Raw genomic sequence first — 7,562 nt, 5'->3', positions numbered from 1 at the left:
AAAACAACCTAGCATAGCAATACTTACCTCAGACAAAATAGACTTTAAAGAAAGACTGTGGCAAGAGACAAAGAAGGTCACTGTATAATGATAAAGGGATTAATCCTACAAGAGGATGTAACAATTGTAAATATCTATCTAAATATGTGAGCAAAGAGTGATGGATATAAAAAGAGGAATTGATGGTAATACAGTAACAGTGGGGAACATTAACACCCAACTGACATCGATGAATAGATCTTCCAGGAAAAAATTAATAGGACATGATCTCTGTTAAAGAGATTTAGATCAGATGGACATCAGAGATACATACAGAACATTCCATCCTAAAATAACAGAATACACATTGTTTTTCAGTGGAGGAACATTCTCCAGAAGAGAGAATATGTTAGATCACAAACCAAGTTTTTGAGTGCATGAAAAACATTCTCCAGAAGAAAGAACATGTTGGATCACAAACCAAGTCTCAATACATTTAAGAAGATTTAAGTCATACTATGCACGTCTTCTCATCACAGTTGTTAAGCAATTAGAGATCAATCACAAGGAAAAAATTAAAAAAAGGAAAAAACACAAACATACAGAGATTAAACAACATAATACTAAAAAACCAATTGGTCAATGAAAAAATAAAAGAAGAAATAAAAAATACTTATAGAGAAATTAAAATGTAAATAAACAGGTTTAAAATCTTTGGGATACAGTGAAAGCTGTTCAAAGAGGTAAGTTCATAGCAATACTAGCTTACGGGAAGAAAGAGGAAAAATTTCAAATGAACTATCTAACCTCACACTTGAAGGAAAAAAAAGAAAGCAATAACAAACACCCAAATTATAAATGATAAAGATCAGGGTGGAAATAAATGCAATACATACTTTAAAAAAATACTAGAAAGGATCAATAAAACCAAGGGATGGGTCTTTGAAAAAATTTTATAAACCTTAACTAGACTCATCAAGAAAAAAGAAGACACAAATAATAACACAAACAAAAGAGAAGAAGTAATAACCAACACCACAGAACTACAAAGGATTGTAAAAGATGACTATGAAAAACTATATGTTAGCAAATTAGACAACATAGAAAAACTGGATAAATTCCTAGAAACATACACTCTTCCAAACTGAATCAGGAGAGAACAATTACTAGTATCAAACTTAAAACAGTAATCAAAAAAAATCCCAACAAACAAAGTCCAGGACCATAGGGATTCACAGGTGAATTTTATCAAACATTTAATCAGAGTTAACACCTACTCTCTTCAGACTATTCCAAAAAAAAAAAAAAAAAAAAAAAAAAAAAAGTAAGGAAACCTTCCAAACACATTCTATGAGGCCAGCATCAGTCTGATAACAAAAATGAAAAGAGTTACTGCAGAAAAACAAAAACAAAAAACAGGCTGATGTTTGATGAACATAAATACAAAAATCCTTAACCAAATACTAGCAAATGCCATTTAATAATACATTAAAAGGATTGTTCACCATGGTCAAGTAGAATTTATTCTAGGCATGCAAGAATGGTTCAATATTTGCATATCAATCAATGTGATACATATCAACAAAACAAAGGATAAATATCATATTATCATCTCCACAGATGCAGAAAAGGCATTTGACAAAATTCAACTTTCATTCATGAAAAAAACTCTCAATAAAGTGGGTTTAGAGAGAACATATCCCAACATCACAGATGACATGTATGAACACATAGCTAACATTATACTTAAGGGTGAAAAACTAAAAGCTTTTCCTCTAAGATCAGGAACAAGATAAGGATGTCCACTCATGCCTTTTTTATTCAACATAGTACTGGATGTCATAGCCACAACAATCACACAGGAAATAAAAGGCATCCAGATTGGTAAGGAAGAATTAAAACTCAGTATTTGCAGATGACATGATACTAGATATAGAAAATCCTGAAGGCTACACCAAAAAACTACTAGAGCTAATTAAGTAAAGTTGTAGGATACAAAATTAATACACACAAATAAGTGTGTTTCTATATAATAAAGATGAAGTAGCAGAAAGAGAAATTTTGGAAAATGATTATATTTACAATTACACCAAAAAGAATAAAATACCTAGAATAAACTTAACCAAGGAAATGACACACCTGTACTCTGAAAACTATAAAATACTGATGAAAGAAAATGAAGACAACACAAACAAATGGAAAGATATTCCATGCTCATGGACTGGAAGAATGAATATTGTTTAAATGTTCACACTACCCACAGCAATCTACAGATTCAATGCAAACACTAATACACTAGCAAAGCATTTTTAATAGAACTGGAAGAAATCATCCAAATCTTTGTATGGAGACACTAAAGACCTAGATGCCAAAGCAAACCTGAGAAAGAAAAACAAAGTTGGAGGCGCCACAATCTCAGATGTCAAGATATCCCTACCAAGCTGCAATACGGTACTATCATGAAACTAGACACATAGGTCAACAGAACAAAATAGAGAGCCCAGAAATACATGCACACTTACACGGTCAATTAATGTATAACACAGGAAACAAGAATATAGAAAGGAGAAAAGAGAGTGTCTTAAATAATACTGTTGGGAAAACTGAACAGCTACATACAAAAGAGTGATACTAGACCTCTTTCTTATATCATACACAAAAATTACTCAAAATGGATGGATTAAACACCTAAATGTGAACACAAAACCATAAAACTCCTGGAAGAAAACATAGGCAGTAAATTCCTTGACATTGGGCATTGCAACTGATTTTCTAGATATGTCTTCTCAGGCCAGGAAAACCAAAGTAAAAATAAACTATTGGGACTATGCCGAGATAAAAAGCTTTTGTATAGTGAAGGAGACCAACAAAACTAAAGAGGCAATCTACTGAATGGGAAAATATATTTGAAAATAATATATCGAATAAAGGGTTAATATCCAAAAATATATACAGAACACATATAACTCGACACTAAAAGCAAATAATCTGATTAAAAAATGAGCAGAGAGCCTGAATAGACATTTGTCTAAAGAAGACTTACAGATGGCCAACAGACAAGGGAAAAGATGCTCAACATCAGTAACTATCAGGGAAATACAAATCAAAACCACAACGAGATGTCCACCTTATTCCTGGCAGAATGGCTAAAATAAAAAAAGACAAGAAATGACAAGTATTGGTGAAAATGTGGACAAAGGGGGATTCTCATGCACTGTTGGTGGGAATGTAAATTGGTGCAGGCACTGTGGTAAACAGTACAGGCGTTCCTCAAAAAATTAAAAATTGAAATACTACATAGCCCAGTAATTCTACTACTGAGTATTTAATAAAGGAAAATAAAAACACTTAATTCAAAAAGAAAAATTTATTGTATTTATTTTAGAATTATTCACAATAGGCAAGATATAGAAATAATCCAAGTCATCACTTCCACTGATGGATGAATGGATTAAGATGTGGTGTGTGTACACACACACACATGCATACACACACACACACACACACACACACACACACACACACACACACACACACTGGAATATTAGCCATAAAAAAGAGTGAGATCTTGCCATTTGCAACAACAGGAAACATGGGTGGATCTAGAGTGAAATAAGTCAGAGAAAGAAATACCGTATAATTTCACTTATATTTGGAATCTAAAAAGCTAAACAAATTAATAAGCAAACTAAAAGGCAGAAACATCCATAAATATAGAAATCAATGGTTGACAGGGAGTAACGGGCGAGGGGATGGACCCAATTGGTAATGGCGAAGTGGGAAGTACCGACTCCCAGTCATAGAGTGAATAAGTCATGAGGACAACAGGAACAGCATAGGAAATATAATCGATGGTACTGTAATAATGTATGGTGACAGACGGTAGCTATAATTGTGAGTACAGCATAACATATAAACATAACACTGTCGAATCACTGTGTTGTACACCTAAACTAATGTAACATGGTGTATCAACTAGACTTCAGTAAAAACAAGGGGGAACAAAAAGAGAAAACTGAAGTAAAATCAGAAATGAAAGAGAGGTTAAAATGGACACCACTGAAATACTAAGGATTCTAAGAAGAATACTATGAACAATTACATGCTCACTAATTGAACAACCAGGAAGAAATGGATGCATTCCTAGAAATATACAATCTTCTACGACCGAATCAGAAAGAAATAGAAAATATGAGCAGAATTCTTACTAGTAATGAAATTGAATTGGTAAACTCCCAACAAATTAACATAACACTGTATGTTAATTATATTTGAATTAAAAAAAAAAAAAAACCTTTCAGCAAACAAAAGCCTAGGACCAGATGGCTTCATAGGTGAATACCATCAAACATTAAAGAAGAGTTAATACCTGTCCTTTCAATCTACTCCAAAAAAATGGAAGTGGAAGGAATGCTTCATAGTCAATTCTAGGAGTCAAGCTTCTCCCCGAGAGCAAAACTAGAGAAAGACACCATAAAAGAAATGTGTACACCAATATCTGATCAATACATGCAAAAACCTTCAACAAAGTATTAGGAAATGAAATTTAATGACAGGAGAGGATAGGCAAAATAGGTGAAAGAGGTTAAGAGGTACAAAATTTCAGGCATAAAATGAGTAAATCACAGAGATGAAAATTACAGCACAGGAATACAGTCTTTAAGACTGTAGTAACTTCGGATGGTGACAGATGGTGAGAACATCTAACGTGGTAAGCGGTGAGTAATGTATAGAATTGTCAAAACACAATGTTGCACACCTGAAACTAATATACCCTTGTAATGTTACCTTAAATTAGAAAAAATTAACTAGAAAAAATTATGTGATAGCCCCTCATCTATATTTAAGTCATACCTACAATTAATTGTTAGTTAAAAAATGATTCTAGATAAAATTTAGAAAGGGATGAAGGCTTGATTACGCTCTAAATCACTTTGATATATACTCACGAGCTCTAACTAGGTGTGTAAAACATGGTGACAATTATAAGTATCTGATGTTTCTCTACGGAGTGAAGGGCTGATGCCCCTTCTAGTGAAGATTTCTGACAGTTAACATATTCCCTAAGGCCTGATCTAAGAAGCTGCAGTTGAACCACTGGACAACTCTTATATCTTAGTTTCCCTGCTTATATGGTTCAGAAGTATTCCATTTAAGAGCAAGTCCCTGTGTGCCTTTTGGTTTTCTTCTCCAAGGTCCAGTAATCTATACTCACCTGCATGGGGCTATCAGTTAGCGGGGCAACTTAATTGTATTGCTTCTCTGAAATTAGCATCACTGTACCATGAACAATTCCTGAGCAGCACTTCCATTTGCTACTGTAGCTAAATTTCTCTCCCTGGCCACATTTCACAGTCTTGCCTAGACTCTTCTGGTTTTTAATTTGCTCGACGGGTTGGCCAGCATAATTTACGGGGCCAGGGGCTGGCTAGCTGTGGTTTAAGGCTACTCAGACCCCAGCTTCCAGGCTTGGTGACTCCACTAGTCCATACATTCCCTGATGTCCTCTTCATTTCCACATTTCCCTGTTTGTGTAAACAAAGTCAGAGTTAACTGAGTTACACACTAATCCCTTTGCTGCTGTGTGGGAAGTAGAATGAGAGCCTGTAACCGTTTGGAAAAACAAAAACCAAAACCCAACAACAAAACATTGCTTGGAAAAAAAATGAGGCCAAAGGGATTCTAATGATCAAGTATTCAGGCTCTTTTCATCTGGACTTTAACTTTTGGGGAATGTAAGAGTGTCACACAGAGAACATGTTAAGTGAGAAGGTAGCTAGGTAATACGGCAGGGTTTCTAGGGCAATCAAAATGGGAAAACTCGGGTCGAATCCGGATGATTCGTGTGGACCAGCAATAAGAACATCACTTCTAATACTACACATTTTGTTGTCCTGCTGAGGGGAAAATGCCACATCCCTTCCTCTTTTAGGTGAAATCGCTGACCTTCTTGTATGAGCGAGCTGACAACCATTCAGGACCTTATAAATCCAGTAGCTGGTCAGCACATTTTCTACAGCTCATTTCTACATTTATAACAATTTTGCCAGGTTGACAGAAAGGAAATTCGGAGATAATAAGGTAATTAATAAACATAATATGACATTATATTACTTGTGTATTATATAACATATACTTATAATATTTATCATATTAATAAATGAAAATTTTCAGGTACAGTAACTGACAGACCCTGATTTGGAGGGAGTCTTTACATCTCTGAATTCCATATGCTTCCCAGTGGAGTAGCTTTGTTTTTGTTTCATTTTGGTTTGTAAACTTTCTGAGGACCTCACGAGAGCTCTGAATCTTGAGCATGGAAGATTGCACCTAGAACAACATTTTTCTTGGGTTTTATGGCCTCCAATGGTCAAGAACCCTTTCATTTTGCAACTATTCTTTCTGCCAAAAGAGCGGGGTACTCAAAGTGCAGAAGAATATCAACTCTGCTGTTTGGAGATACATGAGCTGCTTCTCTAACAAAAGTAATTCCCAATCAGGAATGAATAAAGGAGATGAGGGGGGCTGGGGTCAGCCTGTCTTTTGTAGCCCTGACATATGCACCCCAAGTCTCCCCAGGGACTGCTGATGTAAGGGGCTTGGTTACTGTTGGCACTGGGTCTCTGAGTGCCTGGGTGCCAAAACACAAAAATTCATGTTGCAAGTTCCTATCACGATGAATAAAACATTTGGCTAAATCAAAAGTATCTGCTAGTGTATTTTCCTTTAAGAAGCACTGCATATTGATGCACTTTTTTGATTACTACCTACTTCAGAAAGGTAGGTGCAAATAGGCTTTACACAGTAGTTTTTATTCTTGATATATCTGTCCTCCTTTTTTTTTCTACTTAAAAGGTCATGAAAGGTGTATGTGGCCAGTCTTACCACACTCCATATGGATAATGAAAAGCAGTTGTCTTTCCCTGTACGTCATGATTCATGTTCTAGCTCTGTCCTCTTTAATTTGGGAAGGGGTGAACTTGCTCAGGCAACTGAGAACAAGCAGGTCATACAAACACGTAGGTATCTGAAGGGGACCTTCATTATCCAGATGCACTGGAGAAGTACAGGTGATTTCTGGCAACGCTGGTTGTGTGACTGCAGACTTGACTGCACAGGAAGTAAAGAGAACCCATCCTCACTCTGAATGTAAGTTATTCATGAACTTGGGGATGAAAGGCATGTGATGGGCTTCAGAAATATAAAATGCCTAATGTTGTCTCTGTGTCAAGGAGAAACACTTTCATCTTCATGAAAGAGAGAGCAGAAAGAGAGTGCTTTTTTTCCCCCAAAACAAACAACCCCTATAACGTTTGTATTTTCCATGACACACATAGTACAAAATTGGTTTTCTTCATTCTCTCTCTCCCAAGTCCTCTCCTCACCTCCAACCATCTTGGAATCCTAATATTGTTGAGTTAGGTTTATAGAAAGAAGAATGAGTTAAATGGGAGACAAAAATGTTCACAATGTACGTAGTGATACTTCGTTACCCATTCTAAAAAGATGTTTGCTTGCCATATTATTTGGTTTTCTCTGTCACTGGCATCAATTTTATGGAATTATCTCCTGGTAAGTAAAAA

The sequence above is a fragment of the Suricata suricatta genome, chromosome 6, assembly GCF_006229205.1.
Source record: "Suricata suricatta isolate VVHF042 chromosome 6, meerkat_22Aug2017_6uvM2_HiC, whole genome shotgun sequence".
NCBI classification, from domain to species: domain Eukaryota; kingdom Metazoa; phylum Chordata; class Mammalia; order Carnivora; family Herpestidae; genus Suricata; species Suricata suricatta.
The sequence above is the reverse complement of the archived record's forward strand: the minus strand, read 5'-3'. Positions refer to the sequence as shown.